The sequence below is a fragment of the Trachypithecus francoisi genome, unplaced genomic scaffold (genome assembly GCF_009764315.1).
Source record: "Trachypithecus francoisi isolate TF-2019V2 unplaced genomic scaffold, Tfra_2.0 Lachesis_group7, whole genome shotgun sequence".
NCBI classification, from domain to species: Eukaryota; Metazoa; Chordata; class Mammalia; order Primates; family Cercopithecidae; genus Trachypithecus; species Trachypithecus francoisi.
In genome coordinates this window covers 35,943,262-35,956,201 of record NW_022681472.1, presented here as the reverse complement: position 1 = coordinate 35,956,201, position 12,940 = coordinate 35,943,262, and the positions used below count along the sequence as shown (strand labels likewise).

The 12,940-nt window shown below is 42.1% G+C and overlaps 1 non-coding gene across 1 annotated transcript; it reads left to right on the top strand.

Annotated features, from left to right (window-relative positions):
• Positions 1-7,335: 7,335 nt before the first annotated feature.
• On the top strand, positions 7,336-7,466 carry LOC117079695. The gene has a single exon (XR_004435550.1). It is a non-coding gene; the product is annotated as a small nucleolar RNA SNORA20 (small nucleolar RNA).
• Positions 7,467-12,940: the final 5,474 nt, after the last annotated feature.

The window sequence follows — 12,940 nt, the reverse complement described above, 5'->3', positions numbered from 1 at the left end:
CAGTTTATCAAGCATAATTTGATTAACTACAGTAGGCGTCTTCCTAGGCTGCCTCATGGAGGACATCTTATGATAAATTGTAAGCCCATGCTAATATAGTTTGTGTGAATATGGTCTTTAAGAGTTACTACGGCCAGGCTGGGCACCGTGGCTCAAGCCTGTAATCCCAGCACTTTGGGAGGCCGAGGCAGGCAGATCACTTAAGGCCAGGAGTTCGAGACCAGCCTGGCCAAGATTGTGAAGCCTCGTCTCTATTAAAAATACAAAAAATTAGCCAGATACGGTGGCAGTTATCTGTAATTCCAGCTACATGAGAGGCTGAGGCAGAAGAATCGCTTGAATCTAGGAGGCAGAGGCTGCAGTGAGCCGAAATCTTGCAACTGCACTCCAGCCTGGGCAACAGCACAACACTCTGTCTCCAAAAAAAATAAATAAATAATTTTTTATGGCCAGACTGGGCACCATGGCTCACGCCTGTAATCTCAACACTTTGGGAGGCCGAGGCTGGCAGATCACTTAAGGCCAGGAGTTTGAGACCAGCCTGGTCAACATGGCGAGACGCCTGTCTCTATTAAAAAATACAAAAATTAGCCGAGTGTGGTGGCGGGCACCTGTAGTCCCAGCTACTTGGGACTGTAGCTGTAGTCCCTGCTACTCAGCTGAGGCAGGAGAATTGCCTGAACCTGGGAGGCAGAGGTTGCAGATCATGCCACTGCCCTCCAGCCTGGGCAACAGAGTGAGACCCTGTCTCAATAAATAAATAAACATAAAACCACATAGATTAGCTAATTATTAGGAATCACAGGAAAAATCAACAGAAATACAAGCCATGACATGTTTATACACACATTTATATCCTAGTTAGCAAAATAATATTTCAGCACATGGGCAGTCCATGAGGAAATTTTTTAAAATATTTAAGCACATGAAACAACCAGACAACATTTCAAGAGAGTGTATAATTGGTGTGGTTTGTGTGTGGCATCAGAAGAGGGAGGTATCAATGGGAAGAGATCCACTGATCACCCTGGGTGCTTGGTTCTAAAATGACAGCAAAGCATATAAAGTGAGAATCATGATGCATAACTATGACTGACAATGAGTCATTTACTGTGACCCTCCTAGAAATCCCCAAGCAAGCAAACTTGAAAACGTTTATTTAACCCTGCCTTCCATTCAAGCATTCATCCTACTTCTCTCCTTTAAAAAAAAACATAATAATAATAACATTGGGAGGGAACAGTGGTTCACGCCTGTAATCCCAGCACTTTGGGAGGCCGAGGTGGGCAGATCACCTGAGGTCAGGAGTTCGAGAAGAGGCTGGCCAGCCTGGTGAAACCCTGTCTTTACTAAAAATACAAAAATTAGCCAGGCATGGTTTTGGGCGCCTGTAATCCCAGCTACTCAGGAGGCTGAGGCAGGAGAATCGCTTGAACCCAGGAGGTGGAGGTTGCAATGAGCTGAGACTGCACCATTGCATTCTAGCCTGGGTGACAAGAGCAAACCTCTGCCTCAAAAAATAATAATAATAATTTTTTACTATAGGCAAGCACCACTATGCCCAGCTTTACCTACTTATCTTTTTTAACTAACAGACTTTTCTTATAAAAAAAAATGCATGCCCATTATAGAAAATTCAGAAAACTCAGAAAAGTATCAAGAATAAAATATTGATAATTAATATTATAGACATAAGTGCTACTAATATTTTGTCTTTTTTCTAGAGTCTTTTTTTTTTTTTTTTTTTTGAGATGGAGTCTCACTCTGTCGCCCAGGCTGCTCTGCCTCCCGGGTTCACGCCATTCTCCTCCCGAGTAGCTGGGACAATAGGCGCCTGCCACAACGCCCGGCTAATTTTTTTTTTTTTTTTTTTTTGTATTTTTAGTAGAGACAGAGTTTCACCATATTAACCAGGATGGTCTGGATCTCCTGACCTTGTGATCTGCCCGCCTTGGCCTCCCAAAGTGCTGGGATTACAGTCGTAAGCCACCGCGCCTGGCCTTTTCTAGAGATTTCTAAAAAATTTACAGCTTCCACATAGGTAACTGATATGCCAACTGATATTTTACCCTGAACTTTCAGATTTAGAAGAGGTTGACTTGAGCTTTCCCATATTTCGCTGGGGTTGCAATTCATTCTCTAAGATTTCTTCAAATCCCCAGGGCTTTACAATCTCCTGGTCATTTCTGACCCTCCGTTCTGATTCCACTGAATTTAACTGCGTCTCATCTTTGCAAGTTGCTTGCTTTTTTTCTCAACCAATCCAAAGGCAGAAGACCATTCTTTTTGCTTGGTGTTCCTCCCTTGAAACTGCTACAGAAGACATTTCTGTATTTAGTAGATCTTACTGAATGTCTGGGAAAATGGAGGTGGTTTTTATATTGAATACATGAGACTTGAATATTAATATTCCTTTCCTAAAATATTTTGATTACTTCACCAAAAAGAGTTTCTTACCACTGTTCTCTATAGGACCCAGCCTTCTAACCTTACTGTTAGTCTGTCAAGTCACCACAAGAGTGAATTGGGATTTTGATTAGTTGTAGTAAACATTTAAATTAATTTGAGTCTTTTTTTTGTTTTAACAGTTTTTTTAAAAAACTTACATCTTTGGGGTACTTTGTTGGTAGAGGATAATATGATTTACAAAGAGTTAATGTTTTGCTTATTTGTTGTGTTTATTTTCAATAATTATACCTCTTTCTCTTGTACTTAGGCATTGAATTACAAGTTTCAAATCAATGTAAAATAATAGCAGTGATAATGGGCATCTTTGTCTTATACCCAAAATTTCTATATAACAGCCGTCTCCATGTCCTAATGCTACTTTTGGACTGTCTTTAATTGGATGTCTTCCTCTGCCTTCCAGCTAGAAATATATATCTTAAATTGCTATTGGATGCTATTGATAGCTCTTCCTTTCTTTGAACTCTCTCCTCCCTGGTCTTCCATGATGCCACATGGCCACAATTTTATTCTTTTCTCTCTTCATTCATACATCCTACTGTTTTCTTTTCTTTTCTCTCTCTCCTCCTTTCCTTCTTTCTTCCTTCCATTTCTTCCTTCATTTATTCTGTTTATTGAACACATCTTCAACAAACATGCTTCCTCTTTTCTTTTCTCTAAGCCTGTACATTAAGGTACAGCTCTTTCTCATATCTACTGTATATACCTTTCCAGCTCTTGCCTTCTTGCCTATATTTAAATATTGTCTGCAACTCTGACTACTCTCTGAACAGCTCTGCTTGGACATTCCATAGGAAATGCTAATTCATGAGTCCAAAATTAAACTCTCCATTGTTCCTCAAGTCAGCTCATCTTCCAATTTCTCATTTCCCGCCCCCCAAAAATATTGCATCTTAGAATCAATATTGACTTATTTTATCTTCTTCTATGCTCATTCCTAACTCTACGCCTTGGTGCATGCTGCTGTCCCCAGCCTAGAATACCTTTTTGCTCCCTTCTATTTGTCCAAATTTTACTCATCCTAAAAGGTAGGTTCGGGCTGGGCGCGGTGGCTCACCCCTGTAATCCCAGCACTTTGGGAAGCCGAGGCAGGCGGATTACGAGGTCAGGAGCTCGAGACCAGCCTGACCAATATGGTGAAACACCGTCTCTACTAAATATACAAAAATTAGCCAGACATGGTAGTGCGTGCCTGTAATCCTAGCTACTCAGGAGGCTGAGGCAGGAAAAGTGCTTGAACCTGGGAGGTGGAGCTTGCAGTGAGCCGAGATCGCACCACTGCACTCCAGCCTGGACAACAGGGCAAGACTCCATCTCAAAAAAAATAGGTAGGTTCTTCCCTCCTCTGTGTGGCTATTCATGATCCCTCCAGCCTGCATGCTTCTCCTCCTTTCTGCATTACCCCAGCACTGGCCTGTGTCACTTGCCATGACCAGGGACACACCTAGGAACAGATGCAGGCTGAATTTGAAGCCAAGTCTGTTTGGCTCCAGAACCTGTGCCCTCAGCTTCCAGGCCTTGCCCAGCTCCCCTGACATATTCACTGCTTCCCACCCTTATGCCCAAAGAGGACTCAGGATAGGAGCCAAGTGCAGGTCCCTCGCAGTATTCTCCTTTCTGAACATCTTTAGAAGAACCACCGTATTCAAAGAAATCACAGGGACTGGCTACGGTGACATCAAGGGCAATGCATGACCACATAAATTCCTCTGGCAGTCATGAAATAAGATGGAGCCAAAACCACCAGAGAAGAAGCTGTGATACAAGAGGCAGCACATGACGGAAGACAATCCTCTGGCAGTGAGGCCTGAGAGCTGTCTGTGCGAGCCAGGAAAAAGTTCCTGTCATGGTCAGAATCTAGTGTAACTAACTGTACAATATGACCCAATGAAGAGGTATGTCAGCAACAGACAGAGGCCTCCTCCATGCTGCCCTTGGAGCAATGAACAAAGCGATAAAATTACACTCCAGTGCAAGGGTGAAAATAATAACTACTTCATAACCTTGTTTTATTTATTTATTTAGATGGAGTCTTGCTCTGTCGCCCAGGCTGGAGTGCGATGGTGCCATCTCAGCTTACTGCAACTTCTACCTCCTGGGTTCAAGCGATTCTCCTGCCTCAGCCTCCGGAGTAGCTGGGATTACAGGCACGTGCCACCACGCCTGGCTAATTTTTGTATTTTTGGTAGAGATGGGGTTTCACCATGTTGGTCAGGCTAGTCTTGAACTCCTGACCTCAGGTGATCCACCTACCTTGGCTTCCCAAAGTGCTGAGATTACAGGCATGAGCCACTGCAGCCAGCCCATAAACTTGTTTTAAATCAACTAATACACACTATGCACTGAGGACTATCCCTGGAAAATAACAAGTATCTAATAAATGACAGCTATATTATTAATTAAATTATGGTGCCCAAAGTAAAAGGTTTTTCTTACCATCTCCATATAAAGACAGAAAGTCTAGCAGGAAAAATACAAAATTTTAAACCTTCAAATAATTTACTGTATTGGTCAAGAGTAAAAAAAAAAAAAAAATCAGGCAGGGTGCAATGGCTCATACCAGTAATCCCAGCACTTTGAGAGGCTGAGGCAGGAGGATCATGGGAGGCCAGGAGTTCAAGACCAGCCTGGTCAACATAGCAGACTCTCATCTCTAAAAAAAAAAAAAAAAAAAAATTAATTTGGAAAATTAAAAAAAAAAATCATCACACTCGCAATTAATGCAACCTAGTTAATGAAAAGAGTTATTCAGATCTATTGTGATAAATAAATATTAAATATGTTATTAGCCGGAAGTAAAGCATTTCTGAAAAATCTATTGCTTCACCAATTATTTATTCTATGCCTATTGTGTGTCAGGCATAATAAGTTCATTGCCCCCATGGGGCATAGAGATTAGCAGCTGGAAAGTTGAAGAGTTATACAAATATAACTTATAAAGCTGAGAAGGAGTACAAACTGTGGGTGAGAGTTCACAGAAGTTCTTTGACTAAGTGATATTTAAGATAAAACCTAAAAAATAATTTATCTGGCCAGGTACGGTGGCTCATTCCTGTAATCTCAGCACTTTGGGAGGCTGAGGCAGGTGGATCACTTGAGGTCAGGAGTTTAAGACCACCCTGGCCAACATGGTGAAACCCCATCCCTACTAAAAATACAAAAATTAGGCCAGGCGTGGTGGCTCACACCTGTAATCCCAACACTTTGGGAGGCTGAGGCGGGTGAACCACCTGAGGCCGGGAGATCGAGTCCAGCCTGGCCAACATGATGAAACGCCGTCTCTACTAATAATACAAAAATTAGTTGGGCATGGTGGTGCATACTTGTAATCCCAGCTACTCGGGGGGACTGAGGCATGAGAATCGCATGCACCCAGGAGGTGGAGGTTATGGTGAGCCGAGATTGCACTCCAGCCTGGGCAACAAGAACAAAACTCTGTCTCAAAAAAAAAAAATTAGCTGGACATGGTGGTGTGTGCTTGTAGTCCCAGCTACTTAGACAGCTGAGGCAGAAGACTCGCTTAAACCCAAGAGGCGGAGGTTGCAGTGAACCAAGACTGTATCACTGCACTCCAGCCTGAGTGACGGAATGAGACTCTGTCTCAAAAAAATAAAAGAATAACTTATCTATGTTCAAGTTGGTTAGGTTAAGCTAATATATTCCAGGCAAAATTCCAAGATGGAAGAAGAGTGGCTTCTTATTGGAAAGAACTGAGAGGACAATTTCTGGAACAGAAAGAATGGGATATGGAATGAGATATGTTGAACCTCAACAACTAGGCAGAGGGAGGATCACAAAGCATCTCATCAGTCTTAGGGATTTGGGCTTTTATCCTAGAGGCAACAAGAAACCTTTCAAGAGTATAAGGAGAGATTGGGGATGGTGGCTCACTCCTGTAATCCCAGCACTTCCGGAGGCCAAGACAAGTGGACCACTGAGGTCAGGAGTTCTAGACTAGCCTGGCCAACATGGTAAAACCCCATCTCTACCAAAAATATAAAAATTAGCTGGGTGTGGTGGTGAGCAACTGTAATCCCAGCTACTTGGGAGGCTGAGGCATGAGAATCACTTGAACCCAGGAGGTAGAGGTTGCAGTGAGCCGAGATCACGCCACTGCACTCCAGCCTGGGCCACAAGAGCAAAACTCCAACTCAAAAAAAAAAAAAGAGTGTAAGGAGAGAATCAACGCAATCAAATGTGCTGTAATGTGAGGGTAAGAAGTTTTCACAGCAGTCTGCTTGAGAGATGATGGTAACTTGCACTTGGTGTGGTGATGATGATACGGGGAGGCAAATGGGTTGAAGATGTATTTAGAAGATAGAATAGAAAAGACTTGGTGATTAATTAATGGGGAGGGGGCACGGTAAGGAAAAGGAAGTCATCAAGTAGTCAAGGAAAAGTCAACAATGACTCCCAGGTTTCTGGCTTGAGCAGCTGAGGGGATGGTGGTGCCCTTTACTACAATGGAGGACAGGCTGGGCACGGTGGCTCATGCCTATAATTCCAGCACTTTGGGAGGCCAAGACGGGCAGATCACATGAGGTCAGGAGTTCGAGGCCAGCCTGGCCAACATGGTGAAACCTCGGCTCTACTAAAAATACAAAAATTAGCCTGACGTGGTGGCGGGCACTTGTAATCCCAGCTACTCGGGAGTCTAAGGCAGGAGAATCACTTGAGCCCGAGAGGCAGAGGTTGCAGTGAGCCGAGATTGCGCCACTGCACTCCGGCCTGGGCAACAGAGTAAGACTCCATCTCAAAAAATAAATAAGTAAAACAAAATAAAATGGAGGACACTGAAGAAAATAAGAATTTGGGGATAGGAAGTCACTGAAGAAAGTAAGAATTTCCATTTTAGAAAATATCGAGCTTCTTCTCATTTATTTGCTGCTATAGCCTCATAATGATACAAGCAGTTACATGCATGGGATAAAATAATATTGGGACATTGTATATTGAAATGAAGTAAACCTTTTCATCTTTTCTGCATGGACAAGACATTGTTTTTGGTTAAAAAAAAAAAAAAGAAAAGAAAAGAAACAAACAAAAAGAAAATTCCGAGCTTTGCATGCCTGTTATGACACATGATGTGGACGTGGACATGTCCAGTTGACCACTGGATAGACAGTGATGAAGTTCTAAGAAAAGTCTTTGCTGGAGTAATCAATTTAAGAATCACCAGCATGAAGATGGTAATGGGAGTCTCAAGAGTAAATGGGATCACCTGAGAAGAATTTGCAGCGTGACAAGAACAGAGGAACTCAGGATGCAGCCCTTAGGAATCCCAGCATGTAATAAACAGTACAGGAGGAGACTGAGGAGATAAACCACAGTAGACAGGTCACCAGGAGGACCCACTACAAAACCAGGGACAGAAGAGAGGTCATGAAGGGATGATCGGTTGTGTCAAACATGACTAAGACATTGAGATTTAAATCCGGATTGAAGTGTACGTTAGATTTACTAGCATGGAAGTCTTTTTAAATCTTAATACGAATATAGTACTCAAATAACTAAGACAAAGTTCTCTCAGGTAGCCTCTTGATCCCAGTCCACTTGTTTTGGGAACCAGGCTATGCTTGCTTCCTGGAGTGGAATTAAAAGTCAGTATGGGTGGCACTTTGGGAGGCTGAGGCAGGCAGATCACCTGAAGTTGGGAGTTTAAGACTAGCCTGACAAACATGGAGAAACCCTGTTTATACTAAAAATACAAAATTGGGCGGGTGTGGTGGTGCAAGCCTGTAATCCCAGCTACTTGGGAGCCTGAGGCAAGAGAATTGCTTGAACCTGGGAGGCGGAGGTTGCAGTGAGCCGAGATCATGCCATTACACTCCAACCTGGGCAACAATAGCGAACTCCATCTAAAAAAAAAAAAAAAAGTCAGTATGGGAGCTATGACCACAAGAAATCTACCTACAGGAAAAAGGCATGTGAGGGGAAATGAAGCATGTGAACAATTTATATAGAGGCATTACAGGCAGATTTTATATATTATTTTCTTTTATTATACTTTTTTATACTTTTTAAATTTTGAGGATTTGGAAACTCTTTTTGTCTTTTTTTTTTGAGATAGCATCTTGCACTGTTGCCCAGGCTGTAGTGCGGTGGCACAATGATTGCTCATTGCAGCCTCAATCTTACAGGCACAACTGATCCTTCCACCACAGCCTCCCAAGTAGCTAGGACCACAGGCGTGCACCACCATGCCTAATTTGTTTTTTTTTTTTTTTTTTTTTTGTAGAGATAACATCTCCCTATGTTGCCCAGGCTAGTCTCAAACTCCTGGGCTCAAGTGATCCTCCCATCTCAGCCTCCCAAAGTGTTGAGATTACAGACATGAGCCACTGCACATAGCCAGAGTTTCTTTAAAAGTATATACAAATGGCCGGGTGCGGTGGCTCAAGCCTGTAATCCCAGCACTTTGGGAGGCCGAGACGGGCGGATCACGAGGTCAGGAGATCGAGACCATCCTGGCTAACACGGTGAAACCCCGTCTCTACTAAAAAATACAAAAAGCTAGCCGGGTGAGGTGGCTGGCGCCTGTAGTCCCAGCTACTCGGGAGGCTGAGGCAGGAGAATGGCGTAAACCCGGGAGGCGGAGCTTGCAGTGAGCTGAGATCCGGCCACTGCACTGCAGCCCGGGCGACAGAGCGAGACTCCGTCTCAAAAAAAAAAAAAAAGTATATACAAATGTTTATGGATTATACTTTGGTGGGGGAAAACAATATTCTAAGGAAACAGAAATATGGAGGCTGAATTGGAAAGTGAAGGATGCAAAGGATGACAAATTACCACATTAGGAATAGAGTTCTTTGGACAGGACAGATTTGGCCACAAGGGATAGAAAGAGTCAAGGCTGTGCTAGACGGGAACCTGTGACCAGGGGAAGTTGTGAAAGTGTTTAATGTTGGTGCAAAAAGCTGGCAGAGAGGACAAGACTGGAGTCACAGAGAGTGCAGAAGACACAGTGAGCACAAAGTTCAGAACCCAGAATGGAGACACGCCCCCTTCATCGGTCCAGGGCGAAGGTAAGGCAGTTCAGGTGCAGCAATTTGGGGACCGGAAGTTGACAGTGGCTCAAACAATCACTAGTTTATGAAGTTGAAGGCAAGATCCCTGGCAAGAATAAGAGGGCATAGCAGGTAGTCAAGGAATAAAGAGGGTGGAGAAATGTTGGAATATGTTTCTTTTGTTTTTTTTTGTTTTTTTTTTGAGGCAGCTTCTCATTGTGTCACCCAGGCTAGAATGCAATGGCACAATCTCGACTCACTGCAACCTCTGCCTCCCAGGTTCAAGTCATCCTCCCACCTCAACCTCTTGAGTACCTGGGACTACAGGCACATGCCACCATGCCAGGCTAATTTTTGTATTTTTTTGTAGGGAGAGGGTCTCACTGTCCTACCCAGGCTGGTCTCGAACTCCTGGACTCAAGCTATCCACCCGACTCAGCCTCCCAAAGTGTTGGGATTACAGGCGTGAGCCACTGCACGTGGCCTGGAATATGTTTCAAAGAACTTTTTATTAATAAACATGGTTCGATTCTGAGGAGCTCTAGTTTTTACTATTCGTACACCTTGCAATTAAGTAACACATATTCAGGGGCCTTAACATGGTTTACGTTAGACACTAGAGATCAATTAAGAAATTATATCAGTATTAGGAGAGAATTAATGATTGTAATGAAATACATAAAACATTAATTACTGTTACAATAACTTTTGATTCATATATAATTAAGTTTTTAATACTTGAAATTATATTTTTTAAACTTCACATAAAACTGTCACAATTTTATATTGGACCTATACTAAAAATGCTCTTTTTATCAAGAAAATTTAGGTGGGTTTTGCGCCCTGTCTTTTTGCAGTATTTGATTAACTTTTCTTCCATTTTCTGATCCACCTAATACAATAAACATTTTTGTATATCCATTCCTTAAACTATAGATATTTTCTACACCTTCTATCCTTCTGAATAAACTACTATTAAAACAATAGTACTTTCTCCTCCCAACACACTAATTTTCTCTTTGTTTAACAATAACAACTAATAATGTGCATTGTCTTCACTTTTTCAAAGTGCATTCCCATACATGATCCTATTTATCACCATAACAACACTATAACTTATGTATTATGGTCATAATTTCATACGTAAAGAAACCAAGATTACTTCCTCAAAATCACCTGACTAGCAAAAAGCAAAGCTTGAAACCATAAAAAAGAACAAGATCATATCCTTTGTAGGGACATGGATGGAGCTGAAGGCCGTTATCCTTAGCAAACTAACACAGGAACAGAGAACCAAATGCTGTATGTTCTCACTTATAAGTGGGAGCTAAATGATGAGAACACGTGGACACAGAGGGGAACAACACACACGGGGGCCTTTTGGAGGGTGAAGTGGGAAAGGAGGGAGAGGCTCAGGAAAAATAACTAATGGGTACTAGGTTTAACACCTGGGTGATGAAATAATCTGTGCAACAAACCCCCATGACACAAGTTTACCTATGCAACAAGCCTGCACTTGTACCCCTGACCTTAAAATAAAAGTTAAAAAAAAAAAAAGCTATGATTTAAATCCAAATCTTCTGATTCTTCAACTCAAATGCATTTATTTCCACTATCCCAGTGTTTCCTAGGTGGCCTATGAAGAAATATATTTTATTTAAATTGTTACAGATTTTAGTGTAATTTTACATAAATCATTTAAATAATATGGTGATCAGTTTAACTACAGTCATATATCCCGTAATTATGGGGATGTGTTCTGAGAAATGTGCCTTTAGGCAATTTTGCCATTGTGTGAGCATCATAGAATGTACTTACACAGACCTAGATAGTATAGGCTATTACACACGTCGGCTGTATGGTATAGCCCAGGGGTCCCCAACCCCTGTATCGCAGACAGGTACTGGTCCATGGCCTGTTAGGAACTGGGCCACACAGCAGGGAGTGAGCAGCGAGTGAGCAAGAGAGGCTTCATCTGTCTTTGCAGCCTCTCCCCATTGCTTGCATTACCTCCTGAGCTCCATCCAGCTCCTGTCAGATCAGCAGCAGCATTGGATTCTCATAGGAGTGCAAACCCTCTTGTGAACTGTGCATGCGAGGGATCTAGGTTGTGCACTCCTTACGAGCCTGATGATCTGAGGCAGAACAGTTTCATCCCAAAACCAACCCCTTACCCCACCCCATCTGTGGAAAAATTGTCTCCCGTGAAACTGGTCCCTGGTGCCAAAAATGTTAGGTCTGCTGGTATAGCCTATAGCTTCTAAACTACAAACCTATATAGCATGTTACTGTACTGACTGTAGGCAATTGTCACATGATGGTAAGTACTTGTGTATCTAAACTTATCTAAACATGAAAAAGGTACAATAAAAATACAGTATAGGCTGGGCGCAGTGGCTCACACCTGTAATCTCAGCACTTTGGGAAGCTGAGGCAGGTGGATCACCTGAGGTCAGGAGTTCAAGACTGACCTGGCCAACATGGTCAGGTCATCTCTACTAAAAATACAAAAATCAGCAGGGCCTGGTGGTGCACGCCTGTGATCCCAGCCACTCAGGAGGCTGAGGCAGAAGAACTGCTTGAACCTGGAAGGTGAAAGTTGCAGTGAGCCGCGATTGTGCCACTGCACTCCAGCCTGAGTGACAGAGCAAGATTCCATCTCAAAAAACAAAAACAAACAAACAAACAAACAAAAAACACAGTATAAAAGATAAAAAATGGTAGACTTGTATAGGGCACTTACTATGAATGGAGCTTGAAGGACTGGAAGTTTCTCTGGGTGAGTCAGTGAGTGAATGGTGAGTGACTAGGACATTACTATACATTCTTGTGGACATTATAAACACTGTACATTCAGGCTACCCTAAATTTATAAAAATATATTTTCTTTCTTCAGTAAAAAGTTAAACTTAGCTTACTGAAACTTTTTACTTTATAAACTTTTTAATTTTTTAACTTTTTTATTCTTTTATAACAACGCTTAGCTTCAAACACATTGTACAGCTATACAAAAATATTTTCTTTATATTCTTATTCTAAGCTTCTTTCTATTTTTAAAGTGTTTGTAAATTTTTTGTTAAAAATGAACGCACAAACATACTTACTGGCCTAGGCCTACACACAGTCAGAATCATCAATATCACTGTCTTCCACCTCCACATCCTCTCCTACTGGAAAATTTTCAGGGACAATAACATGCATGGAACTGTCATCTCCTAGGATAACAATGCCTTATTCAGGAATACCTCTGAAGACCTGCCTGAGGCCCTTTTACAATTAACTTTCTAAAGATATATGTAGGAGAACCACCTCTAAAATAATTATTAAAAGTATAGGCCAGGCATGGTGGCTCATGACTGTAATCCCAGCAATTTAGGAGGCCGAGGTGGCAGGACTGCTTGAGACCAGGACTTCGAGATCAGTCTGAGCAACATAACAAGACCCCATCTCTACAAAAAAATTTGTTT